The 18,082-nt window shown below is 42.6% G+C and overlaps 1 non-coding gene across 1 annotated transcript; it reads left to right on the top strand.

The window, feature by feature from the left end:
* Nucleotides 1-1,916: 1,916 nt before the first annotated feature.
* TRNAG-GCC (transfer RNA glycine (anticodon GCC)) lies at nucleotides 1,917-1,989 on the top strand. Its single transcript has one exon. It is a non-coding gene; the product is annotated as a tRNA-Gly (tRNA).
* Nucleotides 1,990-18,082: the final 16,093 nt, after the last annotated feature.

The following is an 18,082-nucleotide window of genomic DNA, read 5'->3' as shown; positions in this document are numbered from 1 at the left end:
CCCACGCACCTAGAGCCCGTGCTCCGCAACAAGAGAAGCCACCACAACGAGGAGCCTGCGTACCACAATGAAGAGTAGCCCCCACTCTCTGCAACTAGAGAAAGCCCATGCACAGCAATGAAGACCCAACACAGCCAATAAATAAATAAGTAAATAAATAAATACAAAAATTTATTTTAAAAAATCTCTAGGGCTTCCCTGGTGGTGCAGTGGTTAAGAATCTGCCTGCCAATGCAGGAGACACGGGTTCGATCCTTGGGCCGGGAAAATCCCACATGCCACGGAGCAACTAAGCCCATGAGCCACAACCACGGAGCCCATGTGCCACAACTACTGAAGCCTGGGCACCTAGAGCCCGTGCTCCACAACAAGAGAAGCCACCACAATGAGAAACCCACGCACTGCAACAAAAACTAGCCCCCATTCACCACAACTAAAGAAAAGCCCATGCACAGCAACGAAGACCCAATACAGTAAAAAATAAATAAATAATAAATAAATAATAAGATAAATCTTTAAAAAAAGCAATCTCTAATGTATAGGCTCCTAACAATAGAGTGTCAAAACATGGGAAGCAAAAAATGACAGAACTGCAAGGAGAAACAGATGAACCCACTATTATAGTTAGAGACATCAACACCCCTCTATCAGAAATACATCCAGCAGGTAAAAAATCAGTAAGTACACAGTTGAATTCAACAGGACCATCAATCAACTAGATATAATTTGCATCTATAGACTATTTCATCCAACAACAGCAGAATTTTCTCAAGTTCACATGAAACATTCACCAAGATAGACCACATTCTGGGCCATAAAACACACATTCACAAATTTAAGAGAATAGAAATCATACAATGTCTGCTCTGAGACCACAGTGGAATTAAACTGGAAATCAATAACACAGAGATAACTGGAAAAGCCCCAAATACTTGGACTTTAAACAACACACTTCTAAATAATACATAAGTCAAAGAAGAAAATTCAGGAAAAAAATTTAAATATTTTGCTAAATAAAAATGAAAACACAACTTATTAAAATGTGTGGGATACAGCAAAAACTGTGATTAGAAGGAAATTAATAGCATTGAATGTGTATATTACAAAAAAAAAATCTAAAAATCAATCATCCGAACATTCACCCTAGGAAACTAGAAAGAGAAGGGAAATTAAATTCAAAGTAAGCAGAAGAAAAAAACTATAAAAATTCGAGCAGAAATCAATGCAATTAAAAATAGCTAATTAATAGAAAAAAAATCAACAAAACCATAAGCTGGTTCTTCCGAAAGATACATAAAATTGATAAGCCTTTACCAGGCTAAGTAAAAATGAAAGAGGACCAAAATTACTAATGTCAGAAATGAAAGAGACAACATTACTACAGATCCCATGGATGTTAAAGAATAATCAAGGAATCGTATGAACAACTCTATGCCCACAACTTGATAACCTAGATGAAATGACCCAATTATTTGAAAGACACAATCTGCCAAAAGTCATACAAGAAGAAATAGACAATCTGAATAAGCTTATGTAAATTAAATAAATTGAATCAACAATTAATAACCCTCCAAAACAGAAAGCACTAGGCCCAGATGGGTTTACCGGTGAATTCTACTAAAAATTCAAGGAAGAAATTATACCAATTCTTCAGAGTATGGAAGCAGAGGGAATACTTCCTAACTCAATCTATGAGGCCAGCATTACTATTACCCTAGTATCAAAATTAGACAAAGACATTATAAGAAAACTACAGACCAGTATTACTCATGAACATAGGTGCAAAAATCCTCAACAAAATGTTAGCAAAGCTAATCCAACAATGTATAAAAAGAATTATATACCGTGACCATGTGGGATTCACCTCAGGTGTGTAAAGCTGGTTCAACATCTGAAAATCAATTAATGTAGGGACTTCCCTGGTGGTCCAGTGGGCAAGACTGTGCACTGCCAATGCAGGGGGCCCAGGTTCGATCCTTGGTCAGGGAACTAGATCATGCATGGATGCTGGAACTTCCCTGGTGGTTAAGTGGTTAAGAATTTGCCTTCCAATGCAGTGGATGCAGGTTCGATCCCCGGTTGGGGAATTAAGAGCCCACATGCTGTAGGGCAACTAAGCCCACCTGCTGCAACTACTGAGCCTGCACACTCTAGAGCCCGCATGCCACAACTACTGAGCTCACATGCTGCAACTACTGAGCCCATGCACTCTGGAGCCTGTGCACCACAACTAGAGAGAAGCCCATGTGCCACAACTAGAGAAACCTGCGCACCACAAGAGAAAAGATCCTGGGAGCCACAACTAAGACCCAATGCAGCCAAATAAAATAAGTAAATATTTTAAAAGAAAAAAGAAAATCCATTAAAGTAATCCATCACATCAAAAAGCCAAAGAAGAAAAATCACTTAACCATATCAATAGATGAGGAAAGAGTTTTTGACACAATGAAACACACATTCATGATAAGGAAAAAAAAAAAACTCTTAGCAAACTAGAAATAGAGGGGAATTTCCTCAACTTGGTAAAGAACATCTGCAAAAAATTACAGTTAATATCATACATAAATGGAAAGAAACTGGAAGCTTTCCCACTAAGATCAGGAACAAGACAAGGATGTCCCTTCTCGCCATTCCTTTTCAACATCTTCTTGGAAGTCCTAGCTAAAGCAATAAGACAAGAAAAGGAAATAAAGTGTGCACAGATTGGGAAGGAAGAAATAAAACTCTCTTTGTGCATATATGACACGATTGTCCATAAAAAGAATCTGAAAGTTTCAACAACAAAAAAACTCCTATGACTAATAAGGGATTATAGCAAGTTTGCAAGATACAGGTTAATATACAAAAGTCAATCACTTTTCAATATACTAGCAATGAACAAGCAGAATTTGAAGTTAAAAATACAATCCCACTTATGTTTGCACGGTACAAAATTAAATACTTAGGTATAAATCTAACATAATATGTACAAGATTTATATGAGGCACATATATGAGAAAAGAATGAAGAGCCAAGAAATAGACCAACATAAATGTAGTCAACTGATCTTTGACAAAGTAGCATAGGCAATACAATGGAGGAAAGATAGTCTTTTCAACCATTGATGCTGGTACAACTAGACATCAACATGCAGCAATAACAAAAAAATCCAGACATAGACCTTACACCTTTCAAAAAAATTATCTCAAAAAGGACCATAAGTAGCTGAGGACACTTGAAAATGAATCATAGATCTAAATGTAAAGTGCAAAACTATAAAACTCCTAGAAGATAACAAAGGAGAAAACACAGATAATCTTGGCTTTGGCAACGATTTTTTAGTTACAACACCAAAGGCATGATCATGAAAGAAACAACTGATACACTAGGCTTCATTGAAATTAAAACTTCTGCTCTGTGAAAGACACTGTGAAGAGAACGAGAAGAGAAGTCACATACTGGGAGAAAATATTTGCAAACCATATATGTGATAAAGACTGTTATCCAAGATATACAAAGAGCTCTTAAAACTCAACAATATGAAGACAAATAACCAGATTAATAAACAGACCAAAGACTTTGACAGACATCTCCCCAGAGAAGATATATACAAAGGGCAATGAGCATGGGAGAAAAGTATCCACGTTATATGTCATTACAGAAATGCAAATTAAAACAATTCCACTGCGCATCTATTAGAGCGGCCAAAATCCAGAATGCTAACAACAGCAAATACTGCTGAGGATGTGGAGCAACAGGAACTCCCATTCATTGCTGGTGGGAATGCAAAATGGCACAGCCACTCTGAAAGATAGTTTGGCAGTTTCTTAAAAAGCTAAACACAGTCTTAACATATGGTTCAACAATCATGGTCCTTGGTATTTACCCAAAGGAGCTGAAAACGTCCACACAAAAACCTGCACACCGATGTTTACAGCATCTTTATCCAAAATTACCAAAACGTGGAAACAACCAAGATGTTCTTCAGTAGGTCAGCAGATAAACTGTGATAAATCCAGACAATGGAATATTATTTAACACTAAAAAGAAATGATCTATCAAGGCCTGAAAAGACAGGGAGGAACTTTAAATGCATATTACTAAGTGAAAGAAGCCAATTTGAAAAGGCTACGTAAGATATGATTCCAACTATATGACATTCTGGAAAAGGCAAAACTATGGGGAAAATAAAATGATCAGTGGTTGCCAAGAGCTGGAGGAGGGACGGATGACTAGGCAGAGCACAGAGAATTTTTTTTAGAGCCGTGAAATTATTCTGTATGATACTCTAATGGGATACATGTCATTATATATTTGTCAAAACCCACAGAATATACACTAGCAAGAGTGAACTCTAATATAAACTAGGAATTTCGGGTGAGAATGATGAATCCGTGTGGCTTCACTAGTTGTAACAAATGTACCCCTCTGGTGAGGGATGGTGATAACTGGGGAAGGTAGGGGCAGGCAGAGGGTACAGAGGACTCCTCTGAACTATCCACTCAATGTTGCTGTGAACCTAAAAATGCTCTTAAAAATCAAGTCTTTTTTGTTTTTCATTCAGGTTAAAATTGATGGTGGTTTGGCAAGAGTAGTAGCTGTGGAGGTATGGAGAAGTGGTTGGATTATGGATTTATGTTGAAAGAGGAGCCAGCAGAATTGCCAGTGGATTGGATGTGGAGTGTGAGGGCAAGTTAAGATTCAGCCTACAGCCTAGACAAGATGACATAGGACAATGACTTCCCACGGCGCCAAGCATCAATGAGACATTTACAAACACCAAAACCCCATAAACTTTCAGAAGAGATGATGGTCCTCAGCAAGGTAATATCTTAGATAAGTCGTGGGGGTGGGGTTCAGGACACACAAGGAAACCGAAAGAAGAAGATGGCCAAACTCTAGTCAACGCTAACACATCCTCTTTTACACGCAGTATTTTCTTGTGGTCAGTAGCGCAGTTCTGGCAATAGGAGATAATGGAGTAGGCAAAGAGAAAAACAAGGATGATTCATCCCAGGACCAGTACATAATATTAACTCCAAAATAAATAACAGGGATGTAATGTACAGTACAGGAAACATAGTCAATAATATTGTCATAACCTTGGATGGTGTGAAGCTACAAAAATATCAAATCACTATGTCGTACACCTGAAACTAATATAATATTAGAAGACAACTCTAATTTTTTAAAAAAGAAAGAAAAAAAAGTAACACCAACCTTAAAAAATGATAACTCCAAAGGTAACGCTTACTAGGAATCACAGTGGCAATATTAGCTGGACAGTTGGAATGTTATTTTTTGAAGCCCTGTGCTAGGCCAGCCTCTTCACTGCAGTGCTTTTAGCATGAGGTAAAGGAGAAGTCATTTGTGTTAAGGTGTGAGGGATAAAAAGCAAAAGGATTAGTTCTCTAAGCTTTGATGGTCAATTCCCAAAGAATACACTCTACTCGAGTTGGAACATTCGTATCATTTTTTAAGCCCCTACTATACATCAGGCACATGTATTTCTCTAGTGCTGAAATCAGCCCGGCTGATTACAAGCTAGATATTATTGTGTCCATTTTACAGATGGGAAAAGTAAGGCTTATGTAAGGGGATTGCTAGCTAAAGAGCCACGAATCTGGGTTCAGATGCAAGCCTATGCATCTCCAAAGCTCATGCACATACCACACTGTCTCACTTTTGTTTTGCTAACAATAACCAGCCTTCCCTGAGCACTGACCTCAGGCCAGGCCCTGACGTTTTACAACCATTATTATGAACTGTTATCATCCCCATTTTACAGTTGGGGAAATTGAGGCCTCGAGAAGTTAAGAAGCTCACTGTAGATCCCTCAGCTGGTAAGTCAGGACCCAGACAGTGTGGTTCTAGGTTAGAGGGTCCATACTCATGTTTTTTAAAAAGTACTTTTTAAAAATATAATAGTGATATATACTCATGGTAACAATTTTAGAAAATACAACAAAGAAAAAAGAAAAAAATCACCTGTAATCCCACCATTCTGAGAAAACCATGATTATCATTTTGGTGCATAACATTTTAATATTTTTCCTACACACACACACACATACACAATTTTTTTAAAAAGAAGATTGTACAATATTTGCTTTTAACCTATCCTTCATTTGCTCAATAATATGTTGTCCACGTCTTTGTGTTTTAAATATTTTCTACAATGGTGATTTTTTTACTCTCTTGGGTCATGTACCTATTTCAGAATCCATGAGAATTCTCCCTTTCACCCAAAATGTGCATGCACGTGCACACACACACACACACACAGCACAATTTTGCATATAATTTCAGAGACTCCCTGAACCACGGATCCTGAGAGCTCCAGTTCTACAACATTATTTCTTTGTTTTTTTTTTTACTGAGGTATACTTGATTTACAATGTTGTGTTAATTTCTGCTGTAGAGCAAAGTGACTCAGTTATACATATATATATTCTTTTTTATATGCTTTTCCATTATACTTTATCCCAGGATGCAACATTATTTCTAATGCCTGAACAATATTCCATCATGGAAGGATGCCCTATAAGTTATTGAACCAACCTAAGTCAGTCCCCTATGATTGGGCATTTAGATTATTTCCAATTTTCCACTATTATAAACAATATTGCAATAACTGTTCCTATGGATAAATCTTTGAGTATAGCCCTATTTATTGCCTTGGGATCAATTCCAAGAGTACGATCACTGTTAAGTCTTTGATAGTACTTCCAAACTGCTCTCCAGAAAGGTTGTATCTATTTACACTCCCGCCAGCAGCATCCAAGAGGGCCCATTTCCCCACATCATTGCTCACATCTGGTCTTATAAAACACTATATTCTGTACCTTTTTAACCCTGGCTCAGAACTTTTCTTTCTCCTTTGGCTGTCTTGCAGGCAGCGAGTTCTGGCTCAAGGAACTGGAAACAGCCGTCTTTGGGGAAGACTCTGGGTTGGGAATTGCTGTCTTTCTCTGCTTCTACAAAACCACAAAGGCTGTGGTTTCCTAGATTTAGCAGAAGACCCTTCTTGGCTTTGGTAGAAAAAGCATCACTGGGTGAGAAGAAACAGGCTAAACTTTTAAAAAAGAAAAAAATCTTGGTTGATTTTTAAACACTTATATTATGAAATGTTTGTCCCCAAAGGAACCAGGAGGGCTCCTTTTAGTAGATCTTAAAATTCATAGACAAGTAATTCTGTTATGTGACTGCTCCTTCTCTCGCACTTTAGACAGCCAAATCTGGCTTCTGATGTAAAAAATTTACTAGGGAAAAAAAAAAAAAACTTAAGTTTGGCTCAAGAATTCCACAAGGGTGGTTATAATGAGAAATCTCTTGCATATAGTAGGCACTCAATAAATGTTTGTTGGATTGCACAGGAAGACTGAGACATGCACCCTGGAGTAATAGGGGATTTCACGTACGTGTTTAACTACTAAAGCTTTCATTAACTGTGGCAGTGTTAAATACAGCCGGTACTAATGAGGGGGCGTGGTGACCTGAATACACCAAAACAGAGGGAAATCCCAGCCCAACTCCAGTCTCCAAAGACAGTCCACGAATTTTTTTCCTCTAACAAACGTACCTTTTTCAATTCTATTTGGCTTTGGCAAACAATGCAATGAGCTTATCCTCCATCAGCCCACAGAGAGACCACGCTGGGATAGGCAGTCATCAGGCTAGATTTAAGTGTGGCAAAAATTTTTTGACATATTAGATGATATAAAGGAATTATTGTTAATTGTCTTTATGACATTGATATTATTTTAACTACAGAGGGGTATGTTCCTTTTTTAAAAAAAAAAAAATGCACCCTGGAATTGACAAATAAGTTACCAAAGATCTGCAAAAGGGATAATAAAAAAAATTGACCATATTATAACAATAACTACTGTTTACTAGAAGTATTTTGTGCAAGCCAGTTCAGTCATATTAATTTGTTTGTTTTTTTATGTCTTTTTTATTTTTATTTTTTTTTAATTTAATTAATTAATTTATTTATTTTTTGGCACACGGGCTTAGTTGCTCCGCAGCATGTGGGATCTTCCTAGAGCAGGGATCGAACCCATGTCCTCTGCACTGGCAGGCGGAGTCATATTAATTTGAATCCTTGCAATAAACCTCTGCAGGGCAGGTATCATTATCCCCATTTTACAGATGAATAAACTGAGGCTCAGAGGCAGTAGTGACTATCCAATGTTTCCGCCCGGATTCTGCTTCAGGAAACTCCCCTCCCTCACTGATGAAACTGACAGCCAAAGGACCCTGCCTCCTGCCCAGAGCTGTGGGACCCAGGGCTCTCCTGTAACCTTTGGCCTGCATGGAGTGATGCTCAGGCCAGCACTGCTGCGCACTCTGAAGAGGTCAGCCGCTGGCCCTTTCTGAGGTCAGGGGCTGGGGCTTTTCTGTCCATTCTGTGAGCCTCCCTGGCTCAAGGCAGCCAGAGTTGGTTTCTATCATAAACAACTGAAGAATGCTGACCATCAGAGAAATGGTATCTGACCACCCCAGACTGCCCAGCTAGGAAATGACAGAGCGAGGATTTGAACCCAGGGCTATCTGATGTCAAAATGCCATGCCACTTCTCAAAGGACATGCATAAGGGTTCAAGTTCATGTGCCTTGCAAGTCCCAACTTTCATTTTCCCAGCCACCTGCTTCTTCGTTGTAAAATTCTCACACACTTACTTCCATGTCTCTCTACCTACAGCGTGTGGCAATAATCGCTGCACTAATGTAAGCACACCTCCACACAGGGAACCCAGTGCTTAATTCAGTGATTAATCATATTCCCCTAGACTAACAAGCTGTTACTGCTACTCACAGCACTCTTTGTAACTATAACAGCACTGAAGGGGAGGCATGAATGGGTGGTCTGGTCCAAGCTCCTGCCTCAAAGAAACGCTGCCTAACATCAATAGCATTCGGTCACGTGACAGGAGTCACTTTTGCCATCAGCATTCTCACAGGTCAACCTTAAGAAGCACCATGTTCTATTCTAATACAGAATGCGTAAGCCCTAAAAAGACAGCCTAGAAGAGGGAGCCTCAGAGCCTGAGGGTAGCAGGAAGACTGCAGCCTCTAAAGTCAGAGACGCCTCTCGTACCCGGTGTGCGACCTGGGACTTGCCTTCCCTGAGCTTCAGTTTCCTCATCTGTAAAATGGGGATAATAGTAATAGTACCAGCCTCATGGGTTCTTCAGATGCTTCTATCAGAAGGCACCGTTAAGCTGCCTGATGCTCTGTAGGAGCCAACAATGCCAGTGCTTCCCTTCCTAAAGAATTTAGGACAGTTGATCTCTTATTCCTATTTTTAAAGATCTCCAAGGAAGGAGAAACCATAGCATCCCTTGGTAGCTAGTGTCTGTGTTTCACAACCCACTTAGATGACGTGTGAATATAGCACAGAGGCCCACATCCAAGGAGGCTGGCGGAGGCTGGGAGGCAAGCCAAGCAGCTTGCTGGACGGCTACCATGCGATCCCTCCCCCACCGTCGCCTCCTAAATATATACATTAGCTTAGCCATCCTTCAAGGGCCGACCTCCTTTCGGAAACCCTCTCTGATAATCCCCTGCTTTGAAACGTTTTCAGTCTTCTAACTGCTATAACACCTGATGGCTGTAAATTCTTTAGGCATTTACCAAAAACAGGCCGGTACTATAACTATTTAATTATTTCGTTGGTTAATTTTATACATATATATAATATATATATATATTATATACATATATATATATATATATAATTGCCTTCTACATTGCCAGACAGTGTCCTAGGCACTGGGCACACAGAAATAAATAAAACAAATGTGGTCCCTGTCTTTACGAAGCTCACATTCTAGAAGAAAGCAGGGGGACAGAAAGTAAGTGCAGAGTATATCAGTTGATCAAAACGGCAACGGAGGAAATTCCCTGGCGGTCCAGTAGTTAGGACTCACACTTCCACTGCAGGGGGCATGGGGTTCAATCCCTGGTTGGGGAACTAAGATCTCACATGTCACGTGGCATGCCAAAAAGGAAAAAAAAAAAGCACAGTGGAGAAAATTAGAACAGGGTTGGGCCTAGCGATTCTACACAGGAGGAATGCCGAGACCTGGCACCTGCCGCCCTCACACTGGCCCCTCCTCGTTCCCTGTTCCCCGCGCAGCCTTCCTCTCAGCTTGTCCAATTCGCCACACTCCTTCTGGCCCCAGGATCTTTGCACACTCCTTTTGTCTGGAACACGTGTCTCTCCCTACCTCCCCCTGGTTCAGTCCCTCTTTTTTGATGAAGCGACATTTGAGCCGAGACTCAAAGAATGTGAGGGGATTACTTATATGTGCTTAGCTTCTCTGGGAAAGTAAAGTTCTTGGAGGGTAAGAGGAGGCCGTGGAGCACAGTGGTTAGAGATGTGCCTTCTAGAGTCGGGCTGACCTGCTTCGAATCCCAGCCCTACCACACCCTCGTTGTGTAACAAGTTCCTAACTTCCCCCAAGTCTCAGTCTCTTCTGGAAAATTGCGAAAGAGCACTATTTATCTCATCGGAATATTGTGAAGATTCAGCGAGATCAAGAACGTACGTGTTGGGCACCAAAGGCAGATTTACCCTGTGGCTACTGAAACTTGGGCAGCTGCCCTCAGGGCCCCCCCCCCCCCCCCCCCCGCAATGCGTTCACGTGGTCACATGCTTCTGTAAAATCTGTCAACAACAGTCAGTTACGACTGCTGTCTCCTCCCACTTTGACTCCCTTCTGTCAGACCTCTCCTCGTGTCAGATGGCGCCAGAGAGGACACAGGCCTCTTGTATTCATGATGCGGACGGTGAACTCAGCCGCTGCACCCCAAGAGGACAGGAGACTGGTCTCCCCGGAAAGCGACTGGGTTCACCACCCTAGGATCCCTCCAGAGAGCTAAGGGCTCGGGGCCGGTGCTGGGGTAGCCCCACCCACAGCTACCCCCACACCTGGAGGATGAGGAGGCTTTGGGGAGCAGGACAACACCCCTCCCGTGGGATCTCCGACTCCAAGCCTCGTACTCAGAGCTCAGGACTCTTTGAGATCTTCCTGAGTTATCACTGAGAGAGAGCCAGCCCCAGGGTCAGGCGGTTCTTATATTTAAGCTGAAAAGCTCTTGAAATCTACACCCAGCTTGGGAATGAGCTGTTTCCTCCTCCTAGGGGTTGAAAACGGCTCAAGACCATCTTCCAAAGGAAACCATCTCCCTACTTAAAAGCAGTTATAAAATCACGTCTCAGCCTTTTATTTCCCAGCCAAATTATGCCAGTTACGAATACCAAAGGGAATGAACGTGACTCATTGATGTTCCCAGTTCTGACAGCTGATTGCCATAAATTCCCGGGTCCCTGGAGTTCGCTCCACCTTCTCCTTTCTGACTGGTCTCCGCAGTCATCACCCAAAAAAGTCACCCTTCCTTCTTGCTTTTCTCCAGGAAACTTCTGGAAGGACCCCTTAACACCCACCGGTCTACTTACAAGATCACACTAAGTCCCTCTGCCCACCTCCCAGCCAGACTCAGGAAAGCATTTGATTTCAGTGTCCTCGTGTGCATGTGTGCACGTACAGGTACATCTATTTCTAGTATCTAATAAACAGATGGTCTTTGTCCTTCCTCACTGGCCCCCGGTCCTACTTTCTGTCCACTCCTGCCTTCCCCAGGGCTGTGTCTCCCAGTCATAAACTAGGTGGGTCCATCGTCATTCAAAGCACACAGTGGCAACACAATATGCAGAAGCATATTAACCTGGGCAGCCTAGATGAAGGGACATTCTGCTCAGAAGGAAAGGACCCCCCCCCCACCTCCCCCAACCCCCCCACCTCCCCCAACCCCCCCACCCCCCGCCCTGATCCCTTGGCTCCCCAGAGGTTGAGGCCTCATCCTTCCCTCTGCTTTCCTACCCATCCCTAAAATGAGAGGAAGACTCTGCACTCAAGGGAGCACTTGCTTTTTTTGAGGGGAGGCGGGAGAATAAATTGGTTGACTTTGAAACATTGTCATAATGTACTGAACTCATGGCCCAACAATGTCAGGACACATGTCACTCGAAAAGTGTGATCATGCTTCGGGGAGGACGGGGCGGGGGGAGGGTTCCCGCTTACAGAAATCATCTTCCCCTAGCTTTCTGAAACAGTCTCCATGGCTGGACATATTTTTTCTTAATTGGGGCAGTTTGTTAAATGCGTAATTAAATGTGATTGAAATGTATCGCTTTGTATATAGGCTGAAAAAAAGCCGGGTGGCAGGGGGTGGGGGGAGTCCTTTGTCAGACCGTGTGCCCTGATTTGGGATTCAGAAAACATGATTCCTGCCACAGGAGAACACTGTATCCTCAAGTCTGGGAGCTTTTGTTGATGGATTCAAGAAGCTGAGGCTAGGGTGGAGGACGTGAAAGTACTTTGAAGAGACCTTTTATGATACAGATGCACGCGTTCTCATCATCACCATATCATCATTATTAGCAATAATAGTGGGGCAGGGGGGTCTTTTCAGATGCAAATCTAATCACATTGTGGCTTTTATCCAAGGCCTCCCACTGCTCTTAGGACAGAAGCCAGAACGGGACCACAGCCCTCCAGGCCCTGCGTGGCCTGGTGTCCTGCCCGCCTCACACCCGCCCCCTCTCATTCCCTGTGCCCCTACACAGGCCTTCTCTCGGCTTACACTCACCACACTCCTTCCAGCCCCAGGACCTTTGCACGCTCCTTTTGTCTAGAACTTTTATCCCTCCCTCCCTCACCTGGTTAACCCTCTCTTCTTATCCCAATATCAATGTAATCACACTTCCTCAAGTAAGCTTTGTCCACCTCTGACTGGATGAATCCTTCCCTTCTACAATCTCATAGAATTGTATAAGCCATCCATCCATTTATTAACTCATACTTATTGAGCGTCTACGGTGTGTCAGGCAGTATTCTGGAAGCTGGAAATATAATGGTGAACAAAAGAAGGCCCTGGGGCGTTTCCACTCTTAACGGGAGAAGAGACAATAGCCAGCTGAACACGTGTGGAGAGAATGCCAGGCCGCGGTCAGAGCTGTGGGGAAAGTTGAGCTTCTGTAAGGATTGGTGTGGCATCAGGGGGTAATTGGCTCCAATGAGGGCAGCACAGAAAGCCTTTTTGAGCAGATGACATTTAAACAGAGACTGCAACGAAATGAGAGAACAAACCATGCAAAGGTGTGTGGAAAGATGACTCCAGACAGAAGGAGCAGCGAGGACAAAGGCCCTGGGGCAGGAAGGAACTTGGTAAATCCGAAGAACCACAGAAGGCCAGCGTGGCTGGGGTTGAGAGGGCAAATTGGGAAAGTGCTAAATGAGGCTGGAGGACATGCAGACAAGTCTTTTGAGGGATTTTGCTCAAAACGAGGAGCAGAGAATTAGGGCAAGAGCCGGGGGAGCACATGAGCTTCTGTGGAGGGTGTTTTGGGTTTGTTTTTATTTGGGTTAAGATGGGAAGTATTATGGCATATTTGCATGCTGAAAGGAAGGCTCCAGGAGGCTGGGCGACATTGGCGACTCACAAGAGAGGAGATAATTGCAGTCAGTCCTTGAGCAAGTGAGGAAGAATGCGGTCCAGGGCCCAGGCAGAGAGCTTGGCATTACACAGGCACAGGGAAGAGCTGAAATTGGCACCGAGAGAGGACAGAGCAAACACGTGTGGATGCTGGAGGCTGGTAACTTCAGTGGTGGGGCGTGAGCATTCCGATGGCCGGTTTCCCCTGTGAACAGGAAGATGCGCTCATCAGCTGAGAACCAGGTGGGAGAAGGGTATCGGAGCCGGAGGAAAGAGGAGAAGGGACAAAGAGGCAAGTTGGAGAGTGGCAGAGTGACAGGGCACTGTGGCAGGATCACTGGGCAGTGCTGAGACAGTCCGCTTATTTGTGGACGTAAATGTAAAATAAAACCTGTCTGGGCTGTTGTGGGTGTTTTCCCCGGCCATGTTCCTGTGCCCAGATGCAAGTGTAAAGGAGGTGCTCTGTTGTATTTAACCAGGATGGGAGTTTTGGCAGGTGGATTCAGCAGAGCGAGGGGGTTACGGAGCAATCGTAATACTAGGTTGGGTGAGGAGGAAAGGAAGGGCCTGGGTCAGGGGTGGCAAGGACAGTCAAAAAAGTGACAGAGGAATTGAAGATCTCAATAGGGTCAGAGAACCATTGGAATGGGCGTCCCAGGATAACTGAGCTGGGACGATGCGTGGTGACGGTCTGATGGTTAGAATGGAAACTCCAGAGGTACTGTGGCTGTGGTCAGGTCTGTGTGTGACTGTGCGGCTGAGGTGGAAGACAGGGATCGCGGCACTGAGGCATCAAGAAACGAGAGACAGGACTTCCTAGGTGGCGCAGTGGGTAAGAATCTGCCTGCCAATGCAGGGGACACAGGTTCGATCCCTGCCCCAGGAAGATACCACATGCCGCGGAGCAACTGAGCCCGTGTGCCACAACTATTGAGCCTGCGCTCTAGAGCCCGTGAGCCACAACTATCGAACCCATGTGCCGCAACTACTGAAGCCCACGCGCCTAGAGCCCGTGCTCTGCAACGAGAGGCCACTGTAATGAGAAGCCCGCGCACCACAATGAAGAGTAGCCCCCGCTCGACGCAACTAGAGAAAGCCCTTGTGCAGCAACGAAGACAGAACACAGCCAACTAAATAAATAAATTAATTAAATAAATTTTAAAAAAAAGAAAGAAACGAGAGACAGGACGATGGATGACCACCTATGTGGATCTTACAGTCAACGGGGACAATGGCAGGAGGAGAGTACAGAGAAAGTCAGGGAGCCCGGTGGCCAAATTGTCACAAACACACAAGCAGGAGGCAGGCAGAGAGAACAAGGCACGGTCTCCTGACAGGGGCTGGTATTTTTCTATATGATTGTTTGAGTGACATCAATTTCACCCACTACAATGTAGATTCCATTAAGTGTACGGCCACATCTGTTTGTGTCCACCATGTCATCTACAGCTTCTAGCTCAATAGCTGGCACATAACAGGTACTCAATAAAAGTAAAATAAAACTTTTTGAACAAATACTATTCTCTGGGATTGAAGAAAGAGAGAGAATGGGAGGCACTGATCCAATCATTTGTCCTTTTCTCTGCCCATTGAAGTCTTCAGTACAGTCCTAATTTTCAGAAATTTCAGTCACTGGTCACTCAGCATTTATGAAATCCCTGTTAAGTGCCAGGTGCTGTGCTATGTGCTTCAAAGAAGAAAAAGACATGATTGCAGCTCTTGGATATGTTACAGTCTATCCAGGCAGACTCATGAATAAATAACTTTGATGCAATGTGGATAGAGCCATGATAGAGGTCTGAGCAAAATGCTCCAAGAGCCTTGAACCTGGCTGCCTGTGGGAGAGGGGAGGTGTGTGGGTTCCCATAATATCTAGAAAATGAAGAAGGTCAGCAACCAAGACGAATGGAAGTCCGGTGAAGGACCAGCGTTTCCAAAGGTACCGGGCTGGGGGGAAAGCTCGGCAAATTGAGACGTCTGATGAGAAATTAACTAAAAATGTTAGCTGGCCCTTATATTTACAGTCAATTGATTTGCAGTGAGCATGCCAGAACAACTCCATGAGAAAAGGAGAGTCTTTCTAACAAATGGTGCTGGGACAACGGAACATCCACATGGAAAAGGATGATGTTGGACTCCCACCTCCTACCACATACAAAGAGTGATCCAGAATGGATCTGAGACCTAAGTGTAAGTGCTAAAACTATGAAACTCTCAGAAGAAAACCTAGGTGTAAATCTTCATGACCTTGCATTAGGCCAAGAAGTCTGAAGTGCTAAATAATAAATTAGCTATACCACCAAAAGAACAAAAGAAAAAGCAGATAAAATGGACTTCATCAAATTTAAACTTACATGCTTCAAAGGAGGCCTTCAAGAAAGTAAAAAGACAACCAACCCATAGAATGGGAGAAAGTATTTGCAAATTGTGTAGCTGATAAGGAACTAATGTCCACAACATACAAAGAACACTTACAGCTCAACAATGAGAAGACAAATGACCTAATTTTTAAATGGGCACTTTATACCCACTAGGATGGCTATAATGAAAAAGACAGACGTCAACAAGCGTTGGTAAGGATGTGAAGGAACTGAAACCCTCATATATTGCTGGTAGGAATGTAAAATGGTATAGGTGTTTTGGAAAACAGCCCCTCAAAAACTTAAACATTGAGTTGCCGTATGACCCAGCAATTCCATTCCTATATATATACCCAAGAGAACTGAAAACATACGTCCACACAAAAACGTGTACAAGAATGTTCAAAGCGGCATGAATCACAACAGCCAAAAAGTGAAAACAACTCAACTTCCCACAATCGACAAATGTATAAACAAAATGTGGTATAGCCATACAACAGATATTATTTGGGACTAAGAAAGAATGAAGGACTGATACAAACCACAACATGGGTGAACCCCGAAACATTATGCCAAGTGAAAGAATCAGACACAAAAGGCCACGTAGTGTATGATTCTATTTGTATGAAATGCCCAGAATAAATTAATAGAAACTGAAAGTAGATTAGTGATTTACAGCATCTGGAGAAAGGAGGAAATGGGGAGTAACTTCTAATTGATACAGGGTTTTTTGGGGGGTGAGGAAATGTTCTGGAATTAGCTAGTGGTGATGGTTGCACAACTTTGTGAATGTATGTAAAATCACTGAGCTGTCCGTATGGGGAGGGTGGATTTTATGGTGTGAATTACAGCTCAGTTTTTAAATATATCATCTGGTGTCCCTGGGGCATGTAGGCCACACTGCGAGATGTGAATTAAATCCTGTGGGCAATGAAGAGTTGCTTAATATTGTGTGTGTGTGTGTGTGTGCCCATGCACACACATGCTCTCTCTTTTCCACTATACTTGGAAAATCAGGAAGGTGAAATCAACAAAAAAATCCCAGTCAGAATGAAAGTTTGGTGTATTTCATTATGCTCTTATTTGTGTTTGTAGTGAGATTATGTTTTAGGTACAATTTGGTATGCTACTTTTTTTGTTACCATAAGCTTATTGTCAGCATTACTTAAAAATAAATTTCTTCCCTAATTATAATAGTTATTTATGGTAGAAACTTTGGAAAATGTAGAAAATTATAAAGAGGAAAATTAAAATCATCCATCATCCTACCAATTAGATGTAATCATTACTAATATTTTAGTATATTTTATTTTATTTTACTTTTCTATGAGTAAGTGTCATTTTTAATGGAAGTAGTATAGGCCAACCAGTATCACAGATTACTTCTATTGTAATATAGTTAGGTTATTTCCCATTTTTCTGTATATAAATAATGATGTAATAAATATCTTTATGCATGAAACTTTTCCATAGATGGGGTTATTTCCTTAGCACCTCAGAAATGGAATCACTGGGTCAAAGACTGAATATATTTAAGCTCTTACGATGTATCCTTACACAACATTCTAAAAGGATTCAACAAATTGCATTTCTATTAGCAATAAATGAGATTGCCTGTTTCACAGCATCATCATCAGCACTGAGGATTACACTTTAAGAAATCCTCCGTGCTGTTTGTTTTCCAGCAGAGATTTCATTAAGAAAGGAGCACACTCAGGTTTGTATTTTAGATGATAAAGAGGCTGGGTTGAAGAGAGGTGAGACCGTGAAGACCAATGAGGAAAATGTTGCACCGGTGAAAAAAAGAAACAGCCAGGCAGTGAGGATGGGAGGGTTTAGAAGACCTTTAAGATTAGAAAGACATTTCTAAGAAAGGAGGGTTGGAGTTGTGACTGGTGTGAAACTGGCAGGAAAGAAGCAAGAAGCGTCACGTTTGACTCCACAGTGGAGGCTGAATGAAGGGTGACCATATCAGGCAGCACAGGGAAAAGGGAAGGAGCAGGTTTAGGAGGAAAAACAAAGCTTCCCGTTTGCAGCATGTCACTTGGGGTGCCTTCCAGAGTTCCAGGTGGAGGTGTCCACACACACACTAACAACATGAGTCTGGAGCTTGGAAGAAAGGACACTGGGGAGTGTATGTAAATGGTAATGAGTGAGATCAATGGAGGGTGAAGAATAGACTCTAAGGAAACCCCACACTTGCAGGGTGGAAGAGGGATGGGTGAAGGAGAAAGGGCC

The sequence above is a fragment of the Hippopotamus amphibius genome, chromosome 9, assembly GCF_030028045.1.
Source record: "Hippopotamus amphibius kiboko isolate mHipAmp2 chromosome 9, mHipAmp2.hap2, whole genome shotgun sequence".
Taxonomy (NCBI): domain Eukaryota; kingdom Metazoa; phylum Chordata; class Mammalia; order Artiodactyla; family Hippopotamidae; genus Hippopotamus; species Hippopotamus amphibius.
The sequence above is the reverse complement of the archived record's forward strand: the minus strand, read 5'-3'. Positions and strand labels throughout refer to the sequence as shown.